Source organism: Manis javanica, chromosome X (genome assembly GCF_040802235.1).
Source record: "Manis javanica isolate MJ-LG chromosome X, MJ_LKY, whole genome shotgun sequence".
In the NCBI taxonomy this organism is placed as follows: Eukaryota; Metazoa; Chordata; class Mammalia; order Pholidota; family Manidae; genus Manis; species Manis javanica.
Genome location: NC_133174.1, coordinates 39,333,043 through 39,350,500, shown reverse-complemented (window position 1 = coordinate 39,350,500; position 17,458 = coordinate 39,333,043).

Here is a 17,458-nt window from a genome sequence, read left to right as displayed (position 1 = left end):
TATCCTCCTCTAAAGCAGCTACTGCTGACATACACCTTTATGGAAATCAGAAGGTGCCCCCTCCAGACAGATTAATTGTAAAAAGGGGGCAGATCACATTGAAAAAAGTACTCATTCCTTGAGGCCTCAGCCCCAAGCCAAAGTTTAAGCCTGAGTGCCCCTGCAACCTTCGGCTGGGCATCGGGCATCACCACACCCTTGCTGGCTACCACTGCTTTCTCTGTCTGTTCCTCACAGTCCAGCTTCTTGGTGGAGTTACCTATACTTGTTCTCCCTGTTCGCATTGCCTACTCGTTCCTCAGCACACTTGAGATTGGATTCTAGCCCCATGTTGCTATATAAACAGCTCTCTAAGCTTATCAATGGCTTTGGTTTTATTGAACCCACAGCATATTTTCATGTCTTACCATATTTGACCTTCCCATAGCATTTAACAGTATTGACAGCTCCCACCTTCAAACTCTCTCTTCTTTCAACTTCCATGATATCACACTTGTCTGGTTCTCCTCCCATTTCATAGCTGCACCTTCAGAGCACAGCATTTGGAGACCAGGCTCTGTAAAACAGTGATCCTAATAGTACGTACCCTGCAGGGTTATTGTAAGAATTAAATTTTATCATCCAGAGAGATGATAGATCACAGATAGATGGATAGGTATTTAGATGATGATGATGATGATGATAGATAAGTAGATATGGTAACACTGCATGACAAGGGGTAAACTTCAAATATTACGAGTTATTGTCATTGTTGCTATTGTGGGAATCTCATCCTCCTCCCCTTTGTCCTTCAATGTTAGAATGTTAGAATTCCTTCAGGCTCAGCCCTAGGCCCTTTTTCTTCTCACTCTCCCGACTCTTCAATAAACCCAGATTAACATTTCCTGCCCAGACCTATCCTTGAAGCTCCAGACCTAGAAATCCAACTGTCTACTTGACAGTTCCTCTTGTTTGCTTCAAGGTTATCTTAATTTTAATACGTGAATGGGAAAACCATCTCTTCTATTATGTAATCAGGAATCTGGGAGTTGGTCTTGGTACCTCCCTCTCCTTCAGCTCCCATCTGTCAATCCAGTCCATTGGCAAGTCAGGTTAGTTTTATCTCATCATAGCCCTTCAATCCATTCACTTCTCTTCATTGCCCTACTACCATCCTAGGCCAGATGATCACCCTCTGTCCCCAGGAGCACTGTCAAAATTGCTTATCTGGTATTTGTTTACATTCTGCCCTCCTCTGATTTTAAATCAGCAATTTATTCCAGTCATGTCATTCATCTGCTTGGAACTCATCATGGCTTCCAATCAGTCTTTGGATAAAGACTCAAATCATTAAGGCTTGTAAATTGTGTTGTCAAGAGCTTTGGCCATCAGAGCGTATCATGGTGTCTGGCACATAGCTGATGCTCAGTAAGTACCTGTTGTCTGATTGACTGGTGGGAGTGTAACTTCAGGGGGAAAATATATTCCCAGCCTGGGGCAAATAACCTTTGAAACTGAATTTAGTCAAAGGCAGAAATAAACTGGGAGAAACTCATTTATTGATTACAAGCAGTTGTCTGCTTCTGCTTGCCTGTGTCTCTTGCAAACTAGCTGCAAAAAGGGACCTCACCCAACCTCTCTGGTGGAGATATGCCCTCGCTTCCCCTTGTAATCATCTATTGATATGGAGATGGACTATATCTCTTCACCCCTTGGAAACACTAAGGCCAGGCAGGAGATTCTGGAAATATTGTAATTTTGCCCACAGAGAGGAAGCACTTTACATTTGGTCTTTGAAAGCAAACCACTATTTTTTTTAAGTAAGATTAGCAGAAATAATTTTCCAAAAGTAGTTTTACCAGGGTCCAGTGGATTGAGAATGAGGATAGAAGACCTAATGGACAGAAGGTGAGGAGAATGTGAAGTAGATGGCAGTAGGGAAGGAAGGGATAGATAGAGGCTGTAAAGGCAGAATCTATAGGTCTGGCTGAGGAAAAAATGAGACCGAGAGTTTGGGCTGGGAAAATAAATTATTCCTTTAGATTGAATTATCCTGGCATCTTTTCTATTTTTCATGAGGTTTCAAACATTATACACAAGGGTGCTAAAATAACACCTTTAATACTTCAGAAACCCTGAACCCAGAGACTAAACTTCCTAAAAAATGGTTGGAAATTACTTTTGTATTTTTTTCATATCTTGATATTTATTCAAAATTATCAATCAAATGCAATCATGTGCCTGGGGTTGTGCTAGGCTGAGGAGATACATGGTGAGAAAAATAGGCCCTGTCTCTGCTTTCATGTCCTTTCCAGCCAAAGAGAGGAGACCAGCTTTAACCAAAGAAATATCCTGGTGTGAATAACCCTGATCCCTTCCAAGTGCCATGAAGGAGAGGAACAGTTCTGTGAGAGTACATAACAAAAAGGGGTGCGTGCGTGCATGTGTGTGTGTGTGTATGTGTATGTGTTTGTGTGTTAAAGGCTCCCCAGAAGGGCATCTCTGACTAAGATCAGAACGTAGAGAAGGATCTGATTAAAGAAGGTAGGAATGGAGTAGTGGAAGAAAACATGGCCAGTTCAAGAAACTTAGACCATTTAGCTATTCTTGAAAATGTCTTTTTCCATATAAATTCTAGTATCAACTTGTCTAGGTCCAGAATAATAGCTTATTGGTGTTTTATTGAGAGTATGGTAAATTAAATAGATTTCTTAGGAAGGAGAAATATCTTTATATTGACTTGTCCTATCCAAGACAAAAGAATGGCTTTCCATTTGTTCAAGACTACTTTTGTGTCTTTTCAGAGAGTTTAAAATTTTTCATTGTGAAAATTAGCATATTTTTTATTCAGTTTTTTCCTAAGTATTTTAACTGCTTTGTTGTTATTGTAAATGGATTTTTCTCTAGGATGACATCTACTAAGCAGCAGATTAAGAGCCATATATTCAGGCCTTTCATAGGCCTTTCCATCTCATGCCAAATGAATAGCAACAAGGAAAAGTAGTTTTAACCCTTAAGATTTTATGATTCTTTCTTCTCTAGTCTTTCAGTTGATTCCTATGTCTTGATTGTTTATTCTGCTAACTTACTGAATTTTTTCAGACTTGAGTAGTTGTTGTTATTGACCCTGTAGGGGTCTCCAGACTTACATCATGTGAACTACAAGTAGAAATTATTTTACTTCTGGTTTCAAACTCTTATGCATCAAATTCATTTCTCTCTAATTCTATTGACTAATACCTTCAGTTTACTGTTAAATAGTTATGGAGATGATGGGTATTCTTACCCTGTTCCTGATCTTTGCAGAAAAGTCTTAATGTTTCCCATTAAGTAAGATGCTGGGTTTAGGTCTAAGGTGTATACACTCACATCCACACCTGCACCCACACCCATGTTATCATGCAAAGGAAGCATCCACCAATTTCTATTTTTTTGAGTGTTTTTAAAATTATGAAAGAAAGTTACATTTTGTCAAAGACATTTTTTAGCATCAGTGGAGCTAATCATATGAGTTTTCTCCTCAGATATATTAATATGGTGTATTATATTCATGAGTTTCATAATATTGAACCAACCTTCTATTTCAGGAGTAAATCCCAATTAGACATGTAGTATTATTTACTTAATGTCTTGTTGGATTCTGTTTCCTTATTTTTTTATTTAGTATTTTTGCACAAATACGCATAAGTGATTTAGTTTGTAATTTTTTTGTGCTGTCTTTATAAGGTTCGGGTATCAAGGCTATACTTGTTTCATAAAAAGAAAGTAAGGGTTTTCCCATGCATATATAGTCAATTGAAAATGATAAAGGAGCCATGGACATACAATGGGGAAATGACAGCCTCTTCAACAACTGGTGTTGGGAAAACTGGACAGCTACATGTAAAAGAATTAAACTGGATTATTGTCTAACTCCATACAGAAAAGTAAACCCAAAATAGGACAAAGACCTGAATGTAAGTCATGAAACCATAAAACTTAGAAGAAAACATAGGCAAAAATATCTTGAATATAAACATGAGCAACTTTTTCCTGAACACATCTCTGGCAAAGGAAACAAAATCAACAATGAACAAGTGGGACTACATTAAACTCAAAAGCTTCTGTACAGCAAAGGACACCATCAGCAGAACAAAAAGGCATCCTACAGTATGGGAGAATATATTTGTAAATGACTCATCTGATAAGGGGTTGACATTCAAAATATATAAAGAACTCATATGCCTCAATACCCACAAAACAAAAAACCCAATTAAAAAATGGGCGGAGGAGAAGAACAGACACTTCTCCAAAGAAGAAATACAAATGGCCAACAGGCACATGAAAAGATGCTCCACATCATTAATTATCAGAGAAATGCAAAATAAAACCACAATGAGATATCACCTCACACCAGTTAGGATGGCTAACATCCAAAAGACAAGGAACAACAAATGCTAGCAGGGATGCAGAGAAATAGGAACCCTGGTACACTGCTGGTGGAAGTGTAAATTGGTGCAACCACTGTGGAAAGCAGTATGGAGGTTCCTCAAAAAACTAAAAATAGAAATACAATTTGACCCAGTAATTCCACTCCTAGGAATTTACCTGCAGAAAACAAAATTCCTGCTTCAAAAGGACATATGCATCCCTATGTTTATTGCCATACTATTTGCAGTAGTGAAGGTATGGAAACAACCTAAGTGTCCATCAATAGATGAATGGATAAAAAAGAGGTGGTACATATACACAATGGGATATTTTTCAGCCATAAAAAGAAAAGAATTTTTGCCATTTGCAACAACATGGGTGGATCTAGAGGGTACTATGCTTAGTGAAATAAGCCCCGTGGAGAAAGACAAGTACCATATGATTTCACTTATTTGTGGAATATAAAAACAAAGCAAAACAGAAGGAACAAAACAGCAGTACATTCATAGACACTGAGAAATGACTAGTGATTACCAAGGGGGGAGAGGTTGGGGAGAGCTGGGGAGGATGTGATGGGGATAAAAGGGCACAATAATTTGCAATCACAATATAATTTGGACATGGGGATGGTAGTATAGCATGGAGAATATAGTTAATGATTCTGTAACATCTTTCTACATTGATAGATAGCAACCACAGGGTGAGGATTTAATAATATGGGTAACTGTTGAACCACTGTGTTGTACATTTGAAACCAACATAAGATTGTATATCAACAATACTTCAATAAAAGAAAAGAGAAAAAAAAGACAAAAACAAAAATAAAAACAAGCTTGGGGGAAAAAAGAATAAGAGTTTTTCGATTTTTGTAAATGTATTTTCCTAGCAAATTATCCTTATCTATGTTTTTGAATTTATTTGCATAGAGGTCTACAAAAGGTCTCATGATTTTTAAACAATTTCTTCTGTTTCAGTGGTTATTTACCTTTGTATATGGTCTGTCACCTTTTTTTATTTTCCCATGAAACACTTGAGGAATTTCTGCTGAGCTCAGGAACAAGGTAAGGATACCCATTATCTCCACAACTGGTTAGCATTAATTAAATGGGAGATATTAGTCAACACTATAGTGGTTTGTCTAATTTATTAATTTTTCATAAAACAGAATTTTGATTTACTAATTATATGTAAGAAAGTACTGTTTTTCTATTTTTTTAGGTTTTCTTTTCTTTGTTTTTTGTTTTTTATCTCATTAATTTCTGCTTTAGTCTTTATTCTTCCCTCTGCTTTTGTTTTGATTACTTTGTTGTTCTTTTTCTAGTGTTTTAAGTTAGGAATCTAATTCACATGTTTTAATTTTTAAATTTGTATCGATGTGATATTGGTTGACATTTATTGATATTATTTAAGGGTTTCAAGTTTCCTCTGACCACTTCCTTCATTATATTCAATAATTTCTGATATGTTGTGCTTTTATTAGCATGATTTTTTAATTCTGTAATTTCACTTTTCTATTTATCTTCCTCCTAAGAATTATTTAATAGAAGATATCCAAATTTCTAGGTAGAGTTTCTGGTTTTATTGCCTTGTGATCAGAGAATGTTGTTTATCTAAGTTCTGTTTCATGGAACTTACTGATACTCCCCTTGTGACTATGATCAATATCTATAATCATATGCACTTGAGAAGGTGTATTCTCAATTATCATGGTGTAAAGCTTAATATATCCAAAATTTTGTACCTTATTAATTTGTCATTTAGGTCTTCTATATTCTTATTTACTTTCTATTAGATCTGTTTTGTATTTAAGTGGTATGTTAAAAGCTTCCAATCATTAGTGAGTTTATATCAATATCTCCTTGTATCTCCTGCAATTTTTGCTTTATTAAGGGGATTGCTGTGATGACTCACTGTCTTGCAATTGGGTTTCAGCCCCGGGCAAGTTCGCTATGGATTCAGTGTGACCAAAGGAATCGACAGCAAACGTTCTTGGGGTGAAAGGGTTTATTACGTGGCTTGTAGTCTGGTGGTAGGTCTAGCACTAGCGTCTCTGCCTCTGCCCAGAGCACTGGGCCAAGCTCTCTATATAGTGCAATAATAGCTTACTGCCTATAGGTGTGGAAGTGGCAGGCCAGTTACATCATCAGGTGGTTTAAGTTCAGTGAGGATCCTGGCCATAGGAACCCCAACTTCCCCACACTCCACCCCTCTGGGATTCTCGCCTTACAATCTACATGCTTTCAATCTTCCGAAATAGTCCCTGTGCGAGAAAACTGGAACACTGTAACCAGATTCCACAATAGCAACAGAGGATAACAACAACTTAGAGATAATAAAAATTAAGATACAGCAAGATTTTGATACAAAAATTATAATAATCCTCAGGCCAGAGGAGGTTCCTAATAACAAAAATTATAATAATCCTCAAGCCAGAAGAAGTTCCCAATCCTCAAAGACTTTTGGGGCGATAAGACACATGTTTTAATGCCACCAACATAGGCAAATCTTGTCCATCAGGTAGAATGCATGCAAGAGAGTGGTCCTGTGATAGGACTGTAGCAGGAAGGGGGTCACTTCCAGGTCTAGTATACCATACTTTTACTCCTTTCCCAGTGGGAATTACTGAAGGGTCTATATATATAGTGCTACTGGAGGTGAATGCACTGGCCATAATGATAAAACAAAACTCCCTGGTAAGATGCTCCTATCTTCTGGCCGTTCAGGATATACTACTCTGACCTTTAGGGGCAACTCTGCTGTTATTCCAGGAATACACAGGAGCCAGCTTCCAGGCCTTGTCCCCAAGGTGCCAGGAGAGCCAGCCATCGTTGGTCCATGTATCGAAAGGTCCAAGGTCACGTCCACTCAGTGGAGTCTCTGGGGTTAAGTGCAGCTGGTGCTGGCAGCAAGATATTATTCTGGTTACCAAACCTCGGCTTCAGTGATTCTTCCTTGGTTTGTACTTGCAGTTGTATAGGGGAGGCAGACATATGTGTTAACATGTCTATGGGGCTCAAAGCTCCCTTTCGGGGTCTCTCATGCAAATGCCTTAGTATGGTCCATAAGTGGACTGACCATCCCCACAGACTTTTGGTATCTGACTTTAGTCTGGATTTTAACAAGCCATTGTGCCTCTCTATCATGCCTGCTGCAGTAGGATTGTATGGCACATGAAACTTCTACTTGATGCCCAGCTGTCGTACCCATTCTTGCAGTGTATGTCCAGTAAAATGGGTGCCCTGATCACTCTCAATCACCTGTGCTCGGCCATAGGCAGCAAAGAGATGCTCCAGGCCTCTTTTGGTCACCTGCTGGTCTGCACAATGGGTAGGAAAAGCAACCAGAAGTCCAGCAGCTGTGTCCACACAAGACATTGTATACCGATATCCTTCTAACACAGGTAGAGGCCCAGTAGTCTATCTGCCACCTGAAGAGGGGTATAGGCCCCTTAGCTATTGTTCCATGTTGCTGTGGAACTCAGTGTAAGTCTCTTTTGGAGCACATGACGCACTCCTGCCGGGCTCTACTAACTTCTTCAAAGGTCAAAGGCAAGCCCCACCAATGGGCTACAGCCCACATTGTCTTTTTCCCTGCATGCAACAAACGCTGATGTAGCCATTTGGCTACATCAGAGGCAGGCTTTCCTTCTAACCAAAGTATCTGGGCCAATATATCTGCCTCATCATTTCCTGGGGATGCCAGTGGCAAATGTCCTGTCACATGGTATACTGTAATTATTTTGGTCTGACCACAGGCCCATAAGTCTTGCCATAATTCTTGTCCCCAAAGGGGTCAGTGACCAACCAGCCAGTTGGCATGGTACCAGGTTGGTAGCCACAGGGTCAAGCCCGGATAGACAGCCCAGCTGTCAGTGCAGACAACTATAGGGGAGGGCTCCTGGCTGATCACAAGCTACACATCCTGCAAGTCTGCCCATTGGCTGCTCTTCCCCTCACCATCTTCCATCCTTATTGTGTCAGTCTTAGGATGGAAAGCTATGGCCCTCCATTTTTGGGGCTGCCCATGGCTGGAGCCATCTGTGTACCATTCATCTTAGGGTATAGGGGCTCTTCCCTCCCAATAGGGACTCTCTGCTACTAATGGTTCAAAAGCAAGTTCTTCCTGCTTTTCACTAGTATATGTCACCAGCCCCAACAAGCATTGGAGTTCTTCACTCAAGGGGCTACTAGAGAGAGCACTACGCTGCTGTAGGTAAGTACCCCACTTGGCTAGTGTGGGTGTTTATGCCACACTACTCCTTGGCTTTTGGGTCCAGTCTTGTACCCACCCCAAGATAGGATAGGTGGCTATTACCTTTATCGGGGCCATTCCAGTGATGGGTTCTGTGGCCTGCAAGGCGTGATACACAGCAGCCAGTTGTTTTTCTATCAAAGTGTATTGTACCTCTGCCCCCCTCCAGAGTTGTGATCAGAATCCAACGGGTTGGTGAGTTCATTCAAGCTGCTACCAGAGACCCCAGCCATAACCATCTTCAGTGATGTGAACATCCAGCTCAAAGGGCCTTGATGGATCTATCACACATAAGGCCAGCATGGCCTTGACTGCCCATTTTGCTGTAATAAAGGCAGATGCACATGTCTCATCCCAGTCCCACCTGACACCCTTTCATACCAACCAGTATAAGGGCTTCAGAATTTGTGCCAAGTGTGGTATAAACACTCTCCAGTAGCCTAGAAGACCCAGAAATTCCTGTAGCAATGTTACAGTTGTGGGAGTAGGAAAGGCCTGGACTTTGTCTATAACTGCTTCTAGTATAACTTTGGTCTTACCCGACCAGACAACCCCCAAGAATTTTACAGACAAACCAGGTCCCTGAACCTTGGTGGTGTTCACAGCCCATCCTTTCTCTTGTAAATGTTGCAGCAGTCTAGGTGCTGCACATTCTAGATCTGAAAGAGAATCGGACATCAGCATGACATCATCAATATAATGGTACAGCCTCACCGTTGGCAGTTTCGCCCATGTAGCCAAGTCCTGGGCTACAAGTCCATGACAGATGGTGGGGCTGTGGAGGTATCCCTGTGGTAGGTCAGTGAAAGTCCATTTCCATCCTTCCCACATGAAAGCAAACTGTTCCTGACTTTCCTGCTCAATGTCAATGGAAAAGAAGGCATTAGTAAGATCTACCACATAATGGTATGTTCCTAGTTCATGGCTGAGGGTATCCATCAAGCCTGCAATAGAGGGGACAGCAGCATGCATAGGGGGTATGACTTTATTCAGTTCTCTATAATCCACAGTCATATGCCAGGAGCCATCTGGCTTTTTTATAGGCCACACTGGGGAATTGAAAGGACTATGGGTGGGCTTTACAATACCCACCTTTTTCAGCTCCTGGAGAGTTTCTCCAATCTCTTTATGCTCTCCAGGCAGTTTGTATTGTTTGGTATTAGTCACCTGCTGAGGCACAGGCAAAGCTATGGGTGGGTGCCTAGCATGTCCCCTCAGATCTGTCTTCACCACATGTACTCTGAGTCTGAACTCACCTGCAGTGGTCTGCAGCCATAGACCCTGCAGGATATCAATACCCAAAATATACTCAGGAATAGGAGATATATACACAGTATACTCTTTTGGGGGAAGACATCCTATTCCCAACAGGATTTGGGCTTTTCTCACCCTGATAGCCTCCCCCCTGTATCCATCTATGATAGTGGGGGTCCTGGGGAACCACTCAGGGTTACCATGAATCAGTGAACATTCAGCCCCTGTGTCCACCAGAGCCAGGACACATTGTATGTTCATTGGGGACCAATGGATGGCTATTTCAACATGTGGCCTCTGGTGCACCCCTGGTCCCTCAGGGCAGATACCTTGACCTTTCCCTCAGTCAAACCATGTTCCCCAATCACCTTCCTGTGTGGGCTCAAGTGAGGTTGGATCTCTCTCCAGCAGGAAGTCTTGTAAACACACAGGCCAGACTCATGGCTCTGTCTCTGACCTCTGCCCCTTTGGTCTTAATGGCTGGAACTGCTGCTCTGGTTTCAGCTGTTGCCATAGCTCCAGTAAGATCCTATTTGACTTCCCATCTAATTTCCTTCCATCTGCTCCTGCCCGTATTAAATCAACCCACATCTGGGTCCTCGTAACCCTCATGGGGCCTGTAAATTCTTCTTGTGAGTAACAGGTCTTATTTCTTTCCAGATTCTCATTGCTTCTGCCTCTCCTAAGTCTGCTACTGTACATGTCACCTCGCTTATGGGATGCCCTAAGTGAGGGGAAAGAATGGCCACTAGAGACCCAAAGAGGGATGTAGGAGCCATTTGAAGTACAGTATTTCTCATCCCAGTAGTGAAAATCTCTTCATCTGGGTTATAATTCTCTGGAATATAGATGGCATTTCTTATGCCTAGCTCTCATTCAGCATATGTCTGCCATCTAACAGGAGAGGATGGCAGATCACCGGGATTGGGTGACACAGCACGAAGTGCAGCCATAAGCCAATCGAGGAGGTGGTGATTCCCTGGGGTCTGATGTGCATTTTGTAATCGCTGCCTCAAGGCAGGCTGCACTGTCAGGGAAGACAGCTTTCCCATCTCTGATCACGACAGAACAATTCCATCCACCCCTAAGTCCCACAGCCACCAGCTCAGCCTGAGTATAGGGGTGGACCATAGAGTGCTCTACGACCTGGGGAGGGGGCTGCTCCTCTCCTTGGGGAACTTTGAGCTGCTGGGTCTTTATTTTCTTTACAACCACTGGGCATGCTTTCAATACAGGAGGGGCCAGTGCCTCCGGCACCACCCCTTCATCCTTCTCCAGCTCCTCCATTTCTGGGGCTGATGGCACCTTTCTCTCCCCTCCCCCGAGTGCCTCCTCTGCTACAATTTTTACCTTTTCTACTGTGCCTCACAGCAATGCTACCTCTGTCTTCAGAAGGTCTCTTACCTTCAGCTCAATGCTTTGCAGCTGATGTTCTCGTGCCACCTCCGCCTGTCCTTCCCTCAGGAGTTTGTACTTTTCCTTGATGGCCTCTTCCTCCTTCAGAACATCTGGCAGCACTGCCATCTCATCTCCAGTGGTATCTTGCTGCCAGCGCTATCATGCTGCCTCCTCCCACATCAAGGCCATCTCCTTCCTCAGGGAATCCACAGAGGTTTGCAGCTCGCATTCTCATGCCACCTCTTGCAACAATGCCACTTCCCTCCTCAGGGAATCTACTGAAGTTTGCAGCTCACATTCTCGCACCCCCATTTCTTGGGTCTCCTCTGTAGACCTTTTTAAGACTCTGAGAAGCAGCCAACCCACAGTCCCCGCTGCCTCACGGGCACTCTGCTTCTTAAATCATCTGCTTACTATACCAAGGGCCACCCCTACTGCCTCAGGTGTCACCTCCACTTGTCTCCAGTCCTGGGGTGGGGCCCAGTCCTCTAGGAGGCAAGCCACCTCAGACCACATACCCATTGGGGAACCATCCACTGTCTCCCCATTCACAGGGGAAGCCTGCTGAAGTACTTCTCCCATAAGGGCAGCCTTTTTCCTTGGTCAACAGTGAACCCTGCCGACTTTCACCAATTGTCTTGCCAATGGGTTTCAGCCCCGGGCAAGTTCGCTGTGGATTCAATGTGACTAAAGGAATTGACAGCAGAACGATGTAGCACAATAATAGCTTATTTCCTAAAGGTGTGGAAGTGGCAGCCCAGCAACAGGCCAGTTACATCATCAGGTGGTTTAAGTTCAGTGAGGATCCTGGCCATAGGAACCCCAACTTCCCCACACTCACTTTTTAAAGAGTGTGGTGAATATAAGGAACCACCCTCTTCAGGCCACTTCTTACCTCAGCTGCTATGAGTGTCTTTGCTATCCACTCCCTTTAGGATTCCCTAAACTGAAGAGATCTGCCTTGCCTAAAGTCATGCCTTCAGAGTGGTGGCCCACATCCAGTGACCAATTAATGCAGGACTGCAAGACCCCAGCCCTGTCACCTCAGTTTCAGCCAGCTCTAAATGGCCACTCCGTCTTGAGCTCCCCATAGGATCAGCTGAGGCACTCATTGAAACTGCAATATAGCTCCATCTGTCTCTTGGCTCAGTCCTGCCTCCTTCCCATCCCTTTCTTTCCACAGGTGTTGATCCTAAGAGCACTCCTTCATAAAACTCCCACAGGATACTATCCATTTCAGTCTTCCAGATGACAGTCTGCAGTTAAGAGTACTGTCTCACCTAAGAGTTTCAGCCCCAGGCTGGTTCACTATGGATTCAGTCAGACCAAAGAATGACAACAGAACCTTCTTGGGGCAAAAGTGTTTATGTCCAGCTTCACTCTCACAGCAGTAAGTTGAGCACTAGGATCCCATCTGCATCCAGAAGTCTGAAGGTCCATATTCCACCTCTGTCTCTGCCTTGGCCCAGAGCACTGGGCAGAGCTCTTTCTATAGTGACTCAGTCAATAATAGCTCATTACCAATGGGTGTGAAAGCAGTAGCCCAGGAGTCGGCCAATTATATCATCGAGTAGTTTATGGTCAGGTGAGAACCCTGGACATAGGAACTTTCATTTTCCCCACAGTCCAAAGGACTAATAATGCATATAATTATCACAGCATCGGCCCCACATCTTTTAGAAGGGTGTCAGGGTCCAGGGGTTGCCTTTGAGGTTTTGGGGCAATGTGAAGAGCAAAGAAGGCAGCAGGAGTCATCATGGAGGGTGCTCAAGAGGCCACTTTATTCTGCACACAGCTGTACTTCTGATACTGCTACAGTGCTAATTCATGGTTACAGAAGTATTGAAGACACGCATGCGTGTGGCCTTCATGGCCAGGTGCCTGGCCTTCAGGGCCCTTATCTAGCTTCTTTCTCATGGATACAACACGCTGTGTTTTCAGGTTTCTCAAGGCCAGACATCTGGGGTGAAGCAGTGGACAGCTGTCCTCATAGAACAGTAGGGGAAGGGGAGAGGCCTTCCCTACAAAGGGAAAGGCTCAAGCCAATGTTGAACCCTTAGAGCAGCTGTTTCAGGCAAATTACATCACTATTGACAAAGACTATGGCAGAGAGTGGCTGTTTGCACTGTGTCTTGCCTAGGTCTAGGGAAGACTTTTTCCCTCGTACATATTAGTAATTCTAGTACCCTTGTTGTCTGAATAGATGGTGAGAGAATCCCCACTATTTTTTTCTCTCTTATTTCTCACAGCAAAGAGAGAATGCAACCTAAATCATGTGGAACTGCCAGACAATGCAGAAGGTTAAAACTATAAGAGCACCCTATCTTTTGGGGGCGTCCATGAGAGCTGGAGAGTGTGAGTGAAATCCCAAAGAGAAGAGAGCTGGAGAAAGGAATCTCTTAATTCTGTTTATAAACCATGTAAGTCCTAGGCTCACCCCACAAGCTGCACACACCAAATTGGCCATATAAGCATGGCAAAGCCTTTGAAGACTGAACTAATAGTGGAGCCACCACCCACAAAAGGCAAGACACACTCCTAGGGGTTCTAGGGGGAATCTGCTCTTTGTCCCCACCAGCTTCAAGTGGCTGTTAGCCTTCCTTGGATTGTGGCTGCATCCCTCTGCTCTGTCTTCACATTGCTTTCCTGTGTGTGTGTGTGTGTGTGTGTGTGTGTGTGTGTGTGTGTGTGTGTGTCTAATCTCCCTCTTTCTTCTTTCTATAAGGATACATGTGATGCCATTGGGGCCAACCCAGATAATCCAGTATAACCTCCTATTCTCCAGATCCTTAACTAATTACATCTGTAAACACTTTACCACATAATGTAACATTCACAGGTTCCAGGGATCAGGACATGGATATCTTTACATGGATTTATTTATATAATAACACCAAAAGATGAAATACTTCGATGTAAATTGAACAAATATGCACTGGGTCTGTGTACTGAAAACTATAAAATAATGATGAAAGAAATAAGACAGCTAAATGAATGAAGAGATATAATGGGTTCAGATTGGAAGACTCAATATTGTTAAAATATCAATACTCTGTAAATCTATAGATTCAACCTAATCCCAATCTAAGTCCCAGCAGTATTCTTTTCAGTTATAAGCAAGATGATTCTAAAGTTTATTTGGAAAGACAAAGGAATTAGAATATTCAAAACTAATTTTAAAAAGAACAAAATTGGAAGATTTATGCTACTTGATTTTGAGACTTTCTGTAATGCTATAGCAATCAAGACAGTGTGGGATTGGTAAAAGGATAAACATATAGATAAATGTATTAGCATCAAGAAATTGACCCACACAAATGTGATGAATAAATTTTTGACAAAGTTACAAAGATAATTTAACAAAGAAAACATTGCCCCCTTGACAAATGGTACTGGATAAATTGGACACCCATATGTAAAAAATGAACCTTGACACATACCTCACATTTTTTATAGAACTGCACTCAAAATCAATCTAGACCTAAAAGTAAGGTGTAAAACTTTTAGAAGAAAACATGAAAGAAAATCTTTGTGCTCTGGGGTTAGGCAAAGAATTCTTAGATATGACACCCCCAAAGTACTGTGTATAAAAGAAATAAATTGGTAAGTTGGTGTGGATAAAGGGAAGGTTCTTACAGCCAGGATTCTCACCTGGCCCTGGTTGGCTAGCTCACTACACATGTGTGGGCAATATGTTGTTATTGACTCTATATAAAGAGCTCTGCCCAGTGCTCTGGGTGACATGGTGGCATGGCCACATGGCTGCAGCATGGCTCCAAGGCTGCAGGAGAGCAGAGGCTGGAGTGGTGGCAGTGCCGAGGACAAAGACTGAGACGGCTGCGGGGGCCCAGAGGCCCAGAGGCAGAGACCAGCTTGCTGCATGCAGACTCGCTCTAAGTGGATGGGATTTGGGTGATTGATCTGCCACCGTGGGAATAAAGTTGGGTATAAACCCTTTCACCCTAAGAATGTTCCATTGTCATTCCTTGGTCTCAATGAATCCATAGTGAACTTGTCTGGGACTAAAACCCATTACCAAGATGGACTTCATGAAATGTAAAAATATTTGCTCAGCAAAAGATGCTGGTTAGAGGATACAAATGCAAGCTATGTACTAGGAGAAAATATTTATAAATAACGTATTTGACAAGGGACTTGTATCTAGAATATACAAAGAACTCTCAAAAGTCAACAATACAGAAACAAACAACCCAATATGAAAATGCACAAAAGATCGAAACAGACACTGCCCCAAGAAGGTGTGTCACTGTGCTGCCTTTAAGAAAAGATGCTCAACAGCAATAGTAAAATGCATACTCAAGCCACAATGAGTTAGAACTGAACACCTGTTAAGATGGCTTTATAAAACCTGACAAGACCAACTGCTGGCAAGGTTGGAACACAATTGGAGCACTAACATATTGCTGGTGGGAAGGTAAAAATGGCTCAGCCACTTTGGAAAAACAGTTTGGCAGTTTCTTATAAAATTAAAAATACAGCACATGAGTCATCAATTCCATGCCTACATATTTACCCAAAAGACATGAAAACTGATGTTCAAACAAAATCCTATATGCAAATATTTGTAGTAGCTCTTTCATAATTGCTAAAAATTGTAAACAACCTAAATGCCATTCAACTGGTAAATGGAGAAACAAACTGTGGTGATATAGATAATGACACACTACTCAGCAATAAAAAGGAACATACTGTTGATACACACAATATGGATAAATCTCAAATGCATCATTCTGTGTGAAAGAAACTGGGTTCAAAAGTCTACATGCTGCATGATTCCATTTATATAACATTCTGAAATGTGCATAAATATATTGACAGAGAACAGATTAGTGGTTGCCAGAGATGAAGGACAGAGTAGTGGAATTGGCTATGAAGGGACAGAATGAGGGAGATTTGGTGGGAGTAATTATAATACTTTCACTTCTTCACATCCTTAAGATGTTAACTTTCTAGCATGGTGAAGATGGACACGCTTCCAAGCTCTGGCCAAAGTGAGGTAGGGGTTATTCTAGAAAGATTGTTAGGATATCACTCTATACTACTCCATCTCCCACAAATGTAGAGGCTGCAATGCAAGAGAAGGGTTACTTACCATCTCTCATCTTCAAACATCACCCCATTCCCTGTGGTCCCATTGCTACCTCTCAAGCTGCCCCTTCTTAATCTCTTTTATAGTTTCCACTGAACCTAAAATATTGGAAATTCCAAAGCTCCATCCTTGGGCCTTCTCATTGTACTCAGCCACCTGAGACTCAATTGTCATGGCCTCTCCCAGGAAGTTTACATTATTCATTCAAATACCATTTCCAGATTTCTCTCTCGAACTCCATCCAGTTAGTCTCGTATTTCCACTTCTGTCTCAGCACCTCCACCTGGATGCCCCCCTAGGCACCTCAAATTCATTTTGTCCCAAACCGAATCATCTAGGAAATTCCTCATGAATTTCCTGCTTGAATAATGCTATCATTACACGCAAGATACCAGAATTAGAAACTTCACAGTAATCTTTCTGCATGCCTCGCCTTACTCAGGTGCCATGGACAGCCGTTCACCTTAGTCATAGATTCTGCCACATGAATGTCTCTTAAATATGCCTCCATCATTAACCTTTTTCCCTGCAAGATGTCACTATTCATCAATGTACACTGTGTCTTTCCTCTCTAGCTTTGTGTGATGCATCATCTCTTAATTGGTCTCTCTGTTTCCGTCCTTCATGGCCTCCACACCTTTATATGGCAGCTCTCTGAATCCCACAAGATCAAGTCTGCACTTCTTAGTATACCTCATAAGGTTTCTCAGAGTGCTGTCCTTCCTGTTTAGCATGCCTTTTAAGGGTTTCACAGTTTGGCCACAAACCACTTTCATAGTCTCACTTCCTACCATTTTTTTCCTCTTCCTCTCCCATCCTCCATTTCAGCTCTGTTGGTACACTGTGTTTTTTGCTGTGTGTTCTAGCCAGACTGTTCTGGTTTGGCAAAAATGCTCAATAGTTTGCTGCTTCTAAATCTGAGCTCAAGTTGTTCCCTCTGCCTGAGATGCCCTTTGGCCACCTCTTAGTCTACAGTATCTCACTCAGATTTGAAACTCACAATAAAAAATTCCTTCAATAGAATTAATGATTCATTTTCTGGGTTCCCATGGGATC